The 15,595-nt window shown below is 38.6% G+C and overlaps 1 pseudogene; it reads left to right on the top strand.

Moving 5' to 3' along the window:
- Nucleotides 1-6,296: 6,296 nt before the first annotated feature.
- LOC110291909 (pancreatic alpha-amylase 2a5-like) lies at nucleotides 6,297-13,053 on the top strand (annotated as a pseudogene).
- Nucleotides 13,054-15,595: the final 2,542 nt, after the last annotated feature.

Here is a 15,595-nt window from a genome sequence, read left to right on the forward strand (position 1 = left end):
TGGTGGAATCACCATGCCTGACCTAAAGCAATTGTGATAAAAACTGCATGGTACTGGTATAGTGACAGACAAGTAGACCAATGGAATAGAATTGAAGACCCAGAAATGAACCCACACACCTATGGTCCTGTCTTCGACAAGGGAGCTAAAACCATCCAGTGGAAGAAAGACAGCATTTCCAAGAAATGGTGCTGGCATAACTGGTTGTTATCATGTAGAAGAATGCGAATCGATCCATTCCTATCTCCTTGTACTAAGGTCAAATCTAAGTAGATCAAGGAACTTCACATAAAACCAGAGACACTGAATCTTATAGAGGAGAAAGTGGGGAAAAGCCTTGAAGATATGGGCAGAGGGAAAAGATTCCTGAATAGAACAGCAATGGCTTGTGCTGTAAGATCGAGAATTGACAAATGGGACCTCGTGAAACTGCAAAGCTTCTGCAAGGCAAAAGATACTGTCAATAAGACAAAAAGACCACCAGTAGATTGGGAAAGGATCTTTACCTATCATAAATCAGATAGGGGACTAATATCCAATATATATATAAGGAACTCAAGAAGGTGGACTCCAAAAAATCAAATAACCCCATTAAAAAATGGGGCTCAGAACTGAATAAAGAATTCTCACCTGAGGAATACCGAATGGCTGAGAAGCACCTGAAAAAATGTTCAACATCCTTAATCATCAGAAAAATGCACATCAAAACAACCCTGAGATTTCACCTCACACCAGTCAGAATGGCTAAGATCAAAAATTCAGGTGACAGCAGATGCTGGCGAGGATGTGGAGAAAGAGGAACACTCCTACATTGTTGGTGGGATTGCAAGCTTGTACAACCACTCTGGGAATCAGTCTGGCAGTTCCTTAGAAAATTGGACATAGTACTACTGGAGGATCCAGCAATACCTCTCCTGGGCATATATCCAGAAGATGTTCCAACCGGTAAGAAGGACACATGTTCCACTATGTTCATAGCAGCCTTATTTATAATAGCCAGAACCTGGAAAGAACCCAGATGCCCCTCAACACAAGAATGGATACAGAAAATGTGGTACATTTACACAATGGAGTATTACTCAGCTATTAAAAAGAATGAATTTATGAAATTCTTGGGCAAATGAATGGACCTGGAGGGCATCATCCTGAGTGAGGTAACACAATCACAAAGGAACTCACACAATATGTATCCACTGATAAGTGGATATTAGTCCAAAACTTAGGATACCCAAGATATAAGATACAGTTTGCTAAACACATGAAACTCAAGAAGAATGAAGACTGAAGTGTGGACACTATGCCCCTCTTTAGAATTGGGAACAGAACACCCATGGAAGGAGTTACAGAGACAAAGTTTGGAGCTGTGACGAAAGGATGGACCATCTTGAGACTGCCATATTCAGAGATCCATCCCATGATCAGCATCCAAAAGCTGAAACCATTGCATTCACTAGCAAGATTTTGCTGAAAGGACCCAGATATAGCTGTCTCTTGTGAGACTGTGCTGGGGCCTTGCAAACACCGAAGTGGATGCTCACAGTCAGCTAGTGAATGGATCACAGGGCCTCCAATGGAGGAGCTAGAGAAAGTACCGAAGGAGCTGAAGGGATCCGCAACCCTATGGGTGGAACAACATTATGAACTAACCAGTACCCTGGAGCTCTTGACTCTAGCTCCATATTTATCAAAAGATGGCCTAGTCGGCCATCACTGGAAAGAGAGGCCCATTGGACATGCAAACTTTATATGCCCCAGGACAGGGGAACGTTAGGGCCAAAAAAATGGGAATGGGTGGTTAGGGACGTAGGGGGGAGTGTATGGGGGACTTTTGCGATAGCATTGGAAATGTAATTGAGGAAAAGATGTAATAATAATAAAAAAAAGAAATTTATATAGAAACTGACAGGTAGATCAATGGCATCGAACCTACCCTGGAAATCAGTCTGGCACTTCTTCAGAAAATTGGACATAATACTACCTGAGGACCCAGCTACAGCACTCCTGAGCATATATCCAGAATATGCTCCAAAATGTAATAAGGACAGATGCCCCACTATGTTCATAGCAGCCATATTTATAATAGCTGGAAGCTGGAAACAACCCATATGTCCTTCAACAGAGGAATGGACACAGAAAATGTGGTACATTTATAAAATAAAAAACTACTTATCTATTAAAAGCAATGACTTCATGAAATTCCCTGGCAAATGGATGGAACTTAAAGATATCATCCTGAGTGAGGGAACTCAGTCACAAAAGAACACACATGGTATGCACTCACTGAAAAGCAGCTATTAGCCCAAAAGTTCAAAATACCTGAGATTTAATTCATAGACCATATGAAGTCCAAGAAGAAGGAAAATCAAAGGGTGGATGCTTCAGTGCTTCTTAGAAGGGAGAACAAAATACTCACAGGAGGAAATATAGAGACAAAGTATGGAGCAGAGAGTGAAGGAAAGGCCATCCAGATTCTGATCCACCTGGGAATCCATCCCATATACAGTCAGCAAACCCATATGCTATTGTGAATGCCTGGAAGTTCTTTATGATGAGATCCTGATGTCTCTTGAGAGACTCTGCCAGAGTCTGACAAATACAGAGGAGGACGCTCACAGCTAACAATTGGACTGAGTATGTGGTCCCTGATGGAAGAGTTGGAAAAGGGACTGAAGGAGATGAGGGGGTTTGTAGCCCCATACAGAGATTATCTGTGTCAATTGTCCAGACCTTTTGGAGCTCCCAGGGGCTGAACAACCAACCAAAGAGTACACATGGAGGGACCCATGACTCTGGCCAATATGTGGCAGAGGATGGCCTTGTTGGATATCAATGGGAGGAGAGGCCCTTTGTCCTGTGAAGGCTATATGCCCCAGTGTAGGGGAATGTAGGGGGGAAGACTGGAGTAGGTAGGGGTGTGGGGGGAGCATTCTCATAGAGTTAGTGGGAGGGGGTATGGGATAGGGGGTTTTCAAAGGGGAGACCTGGAAAGGGGAAAACATTTGAAGTGTAAATAAAGAAGATATTCAATTAAAAAAAGAAAGAAAGAAAGAAAGAAGGAAAGAAAGAAAGAAAGAAAGAAAGAAAGAAAGAAAGAAAGAAAGAAAGAAAGAAAGAAAGAAAGAAAGAAAGAGAAAGCTTCCATAAGTAGAGGACACTGTCAGTAAGACAAAGCAGCAATTACAGATTGGGAAAGGATCTTCACTAACCTACATCTGACAGAGGGCTAATATCTAAAATATATAAGAGGTCAAGATGGTAGACATCAACAATACAAATAACCCAATTAAAAATGGGGTACAGAGCTAAACAGAGAGTTCTCAACAGCAGAATCTCAAATGGCTGAGAATCACTGGAAGATCAAAGTGTAGATGCTTCAATATTACCTAGAACGTTGAACAAAATAATCATAGGAGCTAGAGGGAATTAGGGACCAGGGAGACAGAGATAGGAGGGGGAGAGGGAAAAGGAGGGCAGGAACAGGTATTAGAAGGGGTAGGAGACATGTAGAGAGGATCAGGAAATTGAATAGAAACATGTAGCAGAGGGGGATGGGCAACTGGATTAGCCACTAGAAAATCCCAGATTCCAGGGAAGTGAGAGGCTCCCTGGATCCAATGATGATGACTTTAGCCGAAATACTCAACAAAGGAGACATACAACTGGTAGAGATTACCTCCAGTAGATGGGCATGGTCCCCAGTTAAGGGATGGGACCACACATGCATCTCAAAATTTTAAACCCAGAAATGTTTCTGTACAAAGGAAAGACAGAGACAATAAATAGAACAGAGACTGAAAGATGGGCCATTCTGAGGACAGTCCCCCTAAGGATCAATCCCACCAGCAGACACCAAACCCCTACACTATTGCTGATGCCAAGAAGCACTTGATGACAGGAGCCTGTTCCCTGAGAGGTTCTACCAGCCACTGGCCAATACAGATGCAGATCCTCACAGCCAACCATCAGAGTGAACTCAGGGACTCTAAAGGAAGAACTAGGAGAAGGACTGAAGGAGCAAAAGGGGATTGCAAACCCATAAGAAGAACAATATCAGCTAACTGGACTGTAAGGAGCCGCCTTCACATTTGCCATTACAAGATGGCGCTGATGGCACTGACACCCGTGTTCTAAGTAGTAAACAAGCAAGCTGCGCATGTGCCGGGGTAGCTTTCCACGCCATGTGCTCTGCCTTTCCCGTGACGACAACTCCGGCTGATGGGCTGCAGCCAATCAGGGAGTGACACGTCCGAGGCGGAGGACAGTCCTCCATAAAAGGGAGGGGGCTCCACCATCTCTCTCTCTCTCTGGCGCTCTCTCTGGCTCCCTTCTCCACTGGCTCCTGATGGGGTAAGCAATAAAGTTTGTGCTGCAGAAGATTCCGGTTGCCCTGAGCGTGTTCTTACCAGGGGACACAAAAGCGCGGGCAATACTGGACCACATAGAGCTCCCAGGGACAAAAATCACCAACCGAAAACTATACATGGAGGGAGCCAGAAGCCCAGATACATCATATGTAGCAGAGGATGGCCTTATCTGACATCAATGGGAGGGGAGGGAGGCTTGATGCCCCAGCATACAGGGATGGTAGGGGGTGAGGCAGGAGTGGGTGAATGGGTGGAGAAGCACCCTCATAGAGGTAAAGTGAAGGAAGTGAGGGGAATGAGATGGGGGTAACCAGGAATGTGGATATCATTTGAAATATAAATGAATAAACATGATTAATAAAATAAAGAAAAAATTTAAAAGTAGAAATATTCAAATTCATTAATCATCATGAAAAGGCAAATTAAATCAATAGCATCCTGAGTTAGGTAACCCAGGCTCAAAAGGACATGCATGGTATTCATAGAGTACAGAATAAACCAGCTAAAATACACAGACCCAAAGAAAACAAATAACATGGAACTTCCATGATAGTATGCTTGAATTTAACTCAGAAGATGAAATTAACTATAAGACAACAGAGAGAAATATTCTGAGCTGGCCTACTTTTTGTATTTCATGTGTCTCTTCTACTTGGATAGGTGTCTCCTAGACTTAGGGAAATTTTGCTATAATCATATTGAAAATATTTCCTGGATTTTGTTTTTTTTGCATATGTTTCTTCTTCTTTGTCAATAGTTCATTAATTTGGTCTTTTCAAGTTTTTCCAGAGATCTTACATAATACATTCATTAGTTGTTAAATTCATTTTTTTTTCCTTAGCAGAATAAGCTATTCCATACTCCTTGGGGACAAGACTCTATTTTTTTTCTCATGCTATTGGTTTATTCTATTACTGGGACTATTCAAGGAATGCATTATTTATTTCTAGTATCGCTTTAGTTTGTGATCTTCAGTATTTCCATTTCCTTATTGAATTCTGTTTTGCTATTCTTCAGTGGTACACATATCTTATTTAGCATTTGCCCTGTATTCTCTTGGAATCTGTCCAAGACTTTATTCATTTATTTCGAGCATAGATATTATTTTCTTTCAAATTATTTGTGTGTATTTAGAGTTAAGTCATTTTGTCTTGGATTGTTTACTCTGATACTGGTAGGTTTTAGAGGAGACATATTGTCTTGTTTTTCATGACACTTGTGCTTTTTCACTGTGATCTGAGCATGTGCTGTTTTTGAAAGTTCTATCGTTTCTCAGACTGCTATGAGCACTCAGGTGTCAGTCTACAGATGGCTGAAATAAAAATGTGTATTTCTCTAATCCAGAGACATTTAAATTTAATGCTTTCACTTATATACTGTTTTTATTTATTCATTTATTTGTTATTTTAATTAATTATGGTTTATTTATTTAGGTAACTTTATATAATCTGCTTACCTTCACAAAATAATAATTTTTCTTCCCCGTAGTACTGGAGAGAGTAGGTACATGCCACAGAGCTTAACAGCTTCTTAAAGTTAAGTGAAAATATTGAAAAAATTTGAAAAATCTAAGTTGGGGAGCAAAAAGAGAAAAATTGATTATCCCATTGCTACTTGGAATGGTGGAATACAAAGATTTAAAGATGAGAACTCCCAGCTATATCTGATTTTAGTTGTAATTCTACTTGTACTGATGGATGACATGGCAAATAAGAGCGAATATCAATAAAATAATGGTTGATATTAAAAAGCATTCTTTATTTTCCATGTGAGTTTCTGAAGATCCACCAGCTGTGCATATAGTTGCCACTAATCGCTTTCAGATTATAGATTGTACTCTAAATATTTACTCACGAGAATTTAGTTTGGATATTTACTTTGTGCAGAAATATAAATAGGCAGTAGAAAGAACACTGACATCTTCAAAGCAAAATGAAGTTCGTTCTGCTGCTTTCCCTCTTTGGGATCTGCTGGGCTCAATATGACCCACATACTACAGATGGGAGGACTGCTATTGTCCACCTGTTCGAGTGGCACTGGGTTGATATTGCCAAGGAATGTGAGCGATACTTAGCTCTTAAGGGTTTTGGAGGGGTGCAGGTATTACTTCACAAATTAAAGGTAGAACTTACTGTGTTCACATATACAGTATTCTTTGGTTTCCTCCCTCTTTTTAAAATTTATTTTATTTATTTACATTCATGTGGTTCCCACCACCTTGGTCCACACTTCCTCATCCTATTCCTCCTCCTCCTTGTTTCAGAAAGGGTGCTCCAGCCCCACACCTCCCCTTTCCCTGGGGCCTCCCCTTTCCCTGGGGCCTCCCAGGGTTCAAGGTTCTCCAGGATTAAGTGCATTTTCTCCCACTGAGGCCAGACCAGGTATACCTCTGCTACATATGTGCCAGGGGCCTCAGACCAGTCCTTGCAATGCTCCTGGTTGGTGGCTCAGTCTCTGAGAGCTCACTGGGATCTGGGTTAGTTGAGACTGCTGGGCTTTCTATCAGGTCACTCTTCCTTTCAACAACTTCCTCGTCCTCATCCTAGTCCTTGTCCTCCTCGTCCTCCTCGTCCTCCTCATCCTTGTCCTTGTCCTCGTCCTCCTCTTCCTCCTTCTCCTCCTCCTCCTTTTTTATTAATCATTCCATTCGTCTACATCTCAAATGATATCCCACTTTCCAGTTACCCCTCCAAAAACCCACCATCCCATATTTACCCTCTCTCCCATCCCCTTTGCCTCCATGAGGGTGCTCACCCACCTTCTCCCACCCTACTGCTTCAGCATCCCCCTACGTTGGGACATCAAACCTCCCCTAAACCAAGGTTCTCCCCTCCTGTTGTTGTCAGGTAAGGCTATCCTCTGCTACATATGTATCTGGAAACATGGATCCCTTCAGGTATACTCCTTGGTTAGTGTTCTAGACTCTCTGAGAACTGTGGTCAGACCAGCCTATGTTGTTCTTCCAATGGGGTTGCAATCCCACTCTGCTCCTCCATTCCTTCTGCCAGCAACCCCACCAGATTCCCTGAGTTCAGGCTGATGGTTGGCTCCAAGCAACCACATCTGCATTAGTCATTTGCTGGCCAGACTTCCCAAGGAACCACCACACTAGGTTCCTGTCAGCAAGCGCCTGTTGACCACAGGAACAGTGGGATCCCGGGGGCAGTCCGAGGTTGGCTGGTCCTTCAGTTTCTGTTCCATTTTTTTTTTTTTTTGTCCCTGTTCTTCCTTTGAACAGGAGCATTTCTGAGTTAAAAACTTTGAGATGAGTAGGTGGTCCCATCCCTAAACCAGGGACCTTGCCTATCACTGGAGGTGGTCTCAACAGGTTCTATCTCCCCCTTCTCCGTGAAATTCTGCTAAAGTCATCCCCATTGAGTCCTGAGAGCCTCACGTTTCCCTTGTGTCTGGAACCCTCCAGTGGCTATCCCCAGTTCCTCATCTCACCTGCTGCATAATTTTGTTCGATTATCTGACCCTCGAAGTGCACTGAGGATGATGTGTTTCTACCTCTGAGTTTCTTGTAAGAGTTGAGTTTATAAGTGCTTCTAATGTTGAGAAGGCAGCAAGTGTTACCTTATTTGAACTAATTAATTTTCCTTTATGGAAGTCATCCTTTAGGATAAAGAGTGTCCCTTTTATTATTTAGCTTATAATATGATTTCCTTCAATATTTTGGCATATACTTTATGAATAAAATCTGTATGTTGGTTTATAGAAAACCATTAGTAACATTTCAAATAACAGAGCTATCTTAAACAACTCTAAAAATATTATATTTCAATAATATGCTTTAAAGTTATATTAGAATTTTCAGGGGCTTTAATGTTTCTCCTAGGTCATTGATCTGGGTGGTGGGTGAGGCAGTTAAAAGTAGTGAATACTTTGGAAATGGCTGCGAGACAGAATTCAAATTTAGTGCAAAACTTGACAGTTATCCACAAGTGGGATGGTGAGAAGATGTGCTATTTAAAGTAAATATATAACATTTTATATTTGATCTATCATACATTGTTGTCATTTGGCATCAATCAGATAAATCTTCAAATATTCTAATTCGTACAACTATGAAGTTGTTGATTATTGCTTAGGGTTATTGTTCCTTAAACCCTTTTATTTTTTCACCCATTTCAATCTGGAAGTCAATCATCTGGTAGGAGTGGAAATCCAAAGTATTACTTAGTGATTTCTGTCTGTTTGTGATGAGTCCAAGAGATTCTAAGAATGTTTGTTCATGGTCTACTAAAGTTATATTAGTATTACAAAAACAGTTATACTCAGAAATGTTCCCTATAATGTCACCACACTATGGACTTTCCTTATGCTACATTTGAGAATTAATGGAACTATTTGAAGGTTTGTAATTTAACAGCACAGTTATGAATTCAAGTTTCCATTCTATACTATGTAACTTGGATATCTTAATTCCCAAGTCCATAATATTATAATAGAATAAAAAAATCTAAAGTAAACATTTTAGGAACAAAAGATTATGTAGTTAAACCTAAATGTAGAGAAAATTCCCATGAATAGTACCATAGAAAACACTCTGTCTCTGTCTGTCTCTCTGTCTCTGTCTGTCTGTCTGTCTCTCTCTCTCTCTTTATATATATATATATATATATATATATATATATATATATGTGTGTGTGTGTGTGTGTGTGTGTGTGTGTGTGTATGAAAGACAGACATCTTTTGAAATTATCATGTATTTAGATAATAAAGTAGAGAACGCCATATATAAAGTTATGCTAAGCAGTGTGAAAAAATAATGTTTTTAATTTAGGAACTGGAGAGAAGTTTGGGGTTTGGTGCCTTCTGACAGAGCCCTTGTGTTTGTGTACAACCGTAACAATCAGCAAGGACATGGTGCTGGAGGGGCATCCATCCTGACATTCTGGGATGCTAGGTGGACAACATTTTTTGCTGCTGTTGGGTGTGCATTTAATGTCAGTAAAGTATTGTATACGTCTGCTTTAATACTATATTGAACCTTTCAGAATGTACAAAATGGCTGTTGGATTTATGTTGACTCATCCTTATGGATTCACAAGAGTAATGTCAAGTTACCGTTGGAATAGAAATTTCCAGAATGGAAAAGTAAGTCTTGGAGTTGTCTGAAGCACATTTTCACGTAGAAAAAAATGTGGTTCTGTTTTAATTTCATGTGCAGTTATAGCACATGATACTTATTAATAAGTGTTTATTCACTACAATTTTCTAAAGTGAGGACATTGAAAAGTACCTGTTAATGAAAATAAAATAGTTGAAATAATAACAAAATACAGAGTGAAAACAGCTATGCCTGATAAAGCTTTGACTTTAGATTTGACATTAAATTATACCTGTTACTACTAAAGGGAATTTCAAAATGTTTCTGCCTTTGGTATGATATCATCATATGAAAATGCTTTTATTTTTTGTGACTTTAGAGGGCAGCTGACTGAAGTATAATTAAGGAAATTATAATAGATAAAAGTCTATAAGAATTAGAGAACAATGATTTGTTGGAGAAATCTATGGATGCCTTCAAGTATATCCAATATGCACTTGTTTGTTAGTTCCATAAGTTTAAACAATTTCAAAACTGATCTAGGCAATGAGACTATAAGTTATCTGAAAGCTTTGGGAAATTTCCCATCTCAGTGGATTGTATCTAGCCTTATAGAGACACATCATGTATAAAATAGAAATGTCACTTCTATATAAATCTGAGAAATTGTTTTGGTTTCCTTTCAATGTAAGAATCACATGTTCTGTATTGAAACTCAAAATATATTCAAATATTTTGACAACAAAAGGTGATCATTTATACTTTGGTAAACAGTAAAGTCAGAATATATCATTATCACATTTTACAAGCAAGTAGCAAGAAATCAATTATTATTAACTTAGAAATTATTATATTAAAAGCATTTTGATAGTTGTTTTTAACTTTTATATTATTCAAGGACTACCTCTTATTTTTATCAATAAGCTGAAACACATTATGTAATGTATAATGATGGAAATATTTTAGGTAGTAATAGGGGGTCTGTTTTTTAATTCTAGGTTTCCTGACTCTAAGTTTCTTGTTTCAGTCACAGTGAAGTGATTTTAGTGATATTGAGGAGAGAATGCGAGCTTTAAAAACTGTTTCTTATATTTTAAATATGGTTTTTGAGAATGTGAGTTTGCCCAAAAGTTAAGAACTCAGTGAAAGTCTGTAAAAACAGTGAAGGACTTAGATAAAAATTAGACAATACAGAGGCAGAATTAGACAGTGGGCTTGGTTTTGGTTTTCTGTGGTGACAAGAATCAGGCAGCTACAAGCATTTAAATGACCGAATTCTTTCAATAATTAAGGATCAGAATTACTGGATGGAACCACCTAATAAACAATGGAGCAACCAAAGAAATTACCATTAACACAGACACCACTTGTAGCAATGACTGGGTCTGTGAACATCACTGGTGTCAAATAAGGTGGGAATCCCCTTCAGGTCTTGCCTAATAAGGAAGTTGTTTAACCATTTATTTTAAACTGTCAAAATGTTGAAACAGGGACTTCACTTGATATTATGTTTTTAGGAACATGGTTGCTTTCTGGAATGTAGTCAATGGTCAGTCTCTAGTAAACTGGTGGGATAATGACAGCAACCAAGTAGCTTTTGGCAGAGGAAACAGAGAATTCATTGTCTTTAACAATGATGACTGGTAAGTGTATAGTGATTAAAGAAGGATTGTATAATATTACAATATTAATTCCTTTCTTTTCCTATTCATTTATATTTTTTCATACATGAAAAATACTTCAGACAATGAATTTAAGCCACAAATAAATGGTCAATATATATAAGAAAATTATAATATCTGCTTTCCTATTTTTCCTTTGCATTAATAAAATTTTCCCTTTTTTTTTAAAGATTTATTTATTTATTTATTATATGTAAGTACACTGTAGCTGTCTTAAGACACTCTAGAAGAGGGAGTCAGATTTCCTTACGGATGGTTGTGAACCACCATGTGGTTGCTGGGATTTGAACTTCAGACCTTCGGAAGAGCAGTCAGGTGCTCTTACCCACTGAGCCATCTCACCAGCCCCAAAATTTTCCCTTTTGATCTTTAACCATAGCATATAATGAGAGTAGCATATATTCACATTATAAGCTCAAGTGATACATTTTACAACGTGTAAATAGTAAACATATATCTTTTTGTTATTAAGGAATTTTTATTAGATATTTTCTTCATTTACATTTCAAATGCTATCCCCAAAGCCCCCTATACCCTCTCCCTGCCCTGCTCCACAACCCACTCACTCCTGTTTCCTGGTCCTGGCATTCCCCTGTACTGGAGCATATGATCTTCACAATGCCAAGGGCCTCTCCTCCCATTGATGGTTGACCAGGCCATCTTAACATCATAAAACAATGTGTCATATTAGTACTGAAGTACTTTTCCCAGTACCTATGATTATCACATATATTTATCCATTTTATGGAGTGTTCAATTCTCTACTCTGTGTTTTAAATATTTTTAAGGTATACTTGCATTTGGTTTATGAGTTTCTTCAAGAGGTTGCTTACTCTGCCTTAAAAACCCTCATTATTGCCTATTCACCTGTGGTACTTCTTAGTGTTCTTTTATGGCTCCTTCATTTGTAGTACTATAGATCAGATACCAGAAGTGGTGCTCAAAGGCTTTCATGTGAGTACAGAAAAGGCAGAAGTACATATATTTCTGGATGTTTGAGGAATCTTTGATCTGCATAGTGAGTTTTAGTTCAGCCATGGCTATGTAGAGAGTACCTGTCTCACAAACAAGACAAACCAAACCAAACCAAAACAAACAAACAAAAAAAAGAATTCTAGCTTAGAGAATCTCTTTGGTATTCACAGTCAAAATCAAGTGTCTCAATCAAAATCAGCTTTCAATCAGGTTAAGAATACTTTTCCATAAAGCATATTTTCTTGGCTACAAGGAAATAATTGAAATTTGTAACATTTTATTTTTTTTTTGAAGAGCACATGGTTGGTTGTTTACCATAACTAGAATTACTTCATGTAGATACTTTTCTATTACAAACTTGTATGTATCCATAGAAATGCTAGATTATGTTTAATTCTAAAAAATTATTTGTGACATCATGTTTTTGAAGCAGTTTTGAAGAATTAATGCTATTAAAATTAAAAAGAATCACCAGAGTGTATGTCCAGCAAAGGACAGACTGGAAACAATGACAGTCCTCATGGGAGGGCTTTAGTGTTGAGCTTCCCTGGGTTCTCTGTGTTTCTCTGTCTGGGCACTACAGGCCATGAAACCAACACACATTTAAAAGTGTGTTTTGGTATAGAAAATTTGCTTGCTCCAGCTGACACAGTCTTGGTGTTTGGATTCTCTTACTAAGCTCTGAATTCTTACTGTTCTATAGCAGAAGGTTGGGGAATTTCTTGTTCTGTGGATAACATATAATACATGTTCCTGCACTTGATTGGGTTGAATTTAAATGAAATATGAACCCTTTTTTTCAGGGTTTTGTCAGAAACTGTACATACTGGTCTTCCTGCTGGCACATTCTGGAGATAAAGTCAACGGCAATTGCACTGGACTTAAAGTAAATGTTGGCAGTGATGGCAAAGCTCACTTTTCCATTAGTATCTCTGCTGAGGATCCATTCATTGCAATCCATGCTGACTCAAAACTGTAAGAATCAAATTAAAGACATATAGAGAGAGCATCAGTTGAGTGTGTTTCTTTTTCATATGCTCTGTACTATATTTTTAATTTCTTTTTTGTTTCTTTATTAATATGTGTGCTGTGTCTATCTGAGCACTGGAATGTTTGTAGGACATTTGAACAACCCTGTGCCATGGTCTTTCCTCTCTTTCTTTTTCCATGATCTGTGAGGATCACACTAAATTCATCAGACTTCTCTGGATAGCACATTTTCCTTCTAATAAAAAACCTCTTAGCAATAAATTAAAATAGGTAGAAATCTTAAAACTCATATATAGTCATCATATAACAACATCCTCGATATATGTAGCATTAGCAGAAAGTATAAATGTTTTCCAAAAACATTCTCAGAGTCTGAATGGTGTCCTGACACATATTTTTCTTTACTATTTGTATTTCTTCTCATGTATTCTTTTTAAAGTGTGAAAATAATTTTCAATACATTTCTTGAACAGTCTAATCATTTATTAAACATGTTTTGACTACTTGAAAACCCATTATTGTTCAATTTCATCTAATGACTCTTCAAATTTCTTTATATTTAATGATTCCAAGGAAAAAATAAATTTTCCTACTTCTACAACACACACACACACACACACACACACACACACACACACACACACACACATATATATATAATGGAAGTTAATCATTTATGAAAATCTCATCATATGTGCCATAAGCTTCTACATTCCATCTTTCCCATTCACTTTAAAGCACACTTACTCATGCACATAAATATACATGTTCAAATCTTTTTGTTGACATTTGACACTTAAGTAGAATGCTTGCATGAATGTGAGTGGGAGATGATTTAGGTGATAGGAAGAAGTTCCCATGTGTTTTCTTTGATTGGTGGTTTAGTCCCAGGGAGCTCTGGGGGTATTGTTCATATTGTTGTTGCTCCTATCAGGTTGCAAACCCCTTCAGCTCTTTGGGTACTTTTCCTAGCTCCTTCATTGGGGACCCTATGCTCTGTCCAATGGATGACTGTGAGTATCCACTTCTGTATTTGTCAGGCAGTGGCAGAATCTCTCAGGAGACAGCTTTATCAGGCTCCTGTCAGCAAGCTCTTGTTGGCATCCACAATAGTATCTGGGTTTGGTGGTCATTTATGGGATGGATCCCCAGTGGGGCAGTCTCTGAATGGTCAATCCTTCAGTCTCTGCTCTGAACTATGTCTCTATAACTCCTTCCATATGTATATTGTTCCCCCCTCTAAGAGGGATCAAAGTATCCATATGGCCTAGTCGGCCTAGTGGGAGGAGACGCCCTTGGTCTTATGAAGGTTCTATGCCCCAGTATAGGGGATTGCTAAGATCAGGAATGGTAGTGGGTGGGTTGGTGAGCAGGGGGAGGTGGGAGGGGACAGGGGATTTTCAGAGGGGAAACTAGGAAAGGAGATAACATTTGAATTGTAAATAAAGAAAATATTTTTAAAAAGACAAAAAAAAAAATAAAATAATTCCCAGTGGTTATATTTCTAAAACAACATGTCTCTACTACCCCAGCAGTTACTAATAGTGAATTAGCCATCCATGAAATAATGCAACCTTAGAAGTTATTGCCTGATCCAAAGTGAATGTTGAAGTTTCCAGTGTTCTCTGCAGGCAAACATTAACTTTGCTGGTGCAATGTTGCAACATTTGTATCTTGTAAAAATGACTGTTTTTTCACAGTAGACCTTTCCATTCTCTGGATCTTAAATCATGAATTCCTAGATGGTCCTTGATTCTTTGCTCTAAGGCATTATAGAGCTATTCCTTTTGTGATGAGTATGTAGTAGTCACCATTTTTTAATTAATAATATAAATTTAGATTTATTTTAATGTACATGAGTCTGAAGTCACTAACATTTAAAAAAATTTTTATTAGATATTTTCTTCATTTACATTTCAAATGCTATCCTAAAAGTCCCTTATGCCCCCTTCCCCTGCACTACTCCCCTACCCACCCACTCCCACTTCTTGGCCCTGGTGTTCCCCTGTACTGGGGCATATAAAGTTTGCAAGACCAAGGGGCCTCTCTTCCCAGTGATGGCCGACTAGGCCATCTTCTGCTACATATGCAGCTAGAGACATGAGCTCTGGGGATACTAGTTAGTTCATATTGTTGTTCCACCTATAGGGTTGCAGACCCCTTCAGCTCCTTGGGTACTTTCTCTAGCTCCTCCATTGGGGGCTCTGTGTTCCATCCTATAGATTACTGTGAGCATCCATTTCTGTATTTGCCAGGCATTGGCATAGCCTCACAAGAGACATCTATATCAGGGTCCTTTCAGGATAATCTTGATGGCATATGCAATAGTGTCTGGGTTTGGTGGCTGATTATGAGATGGATCCCCGGGTGGGTCACCAATTTTAACAGCTTGCTCAATTATTTCTCTGTGCACTAGTAGTTTCCAAATGCAAACATGATCTTCATTGTACAAATCTTGGTAAAACATTTCAAGGAAAACTTTTGTTTCCCACTTGTTAAATCATTTGTGTCAATTGTAAAGGGTGTTGTTT

Source organism: Mus caroli, unplaced genomic scaffold (genome assembly GCF_978045245.1).
Source record: "Mus caroli unplaced genomic scaffold, Mus_caroli_1 scaffold_3, whole genome shotgun sequence".
Classification (NCBI taxonomy): domain Eukaryota; kingdom Metazoa; phylum Chordata; class Mammalia; order Rodentia; family Muridae; genus Mus; species Mus caroli.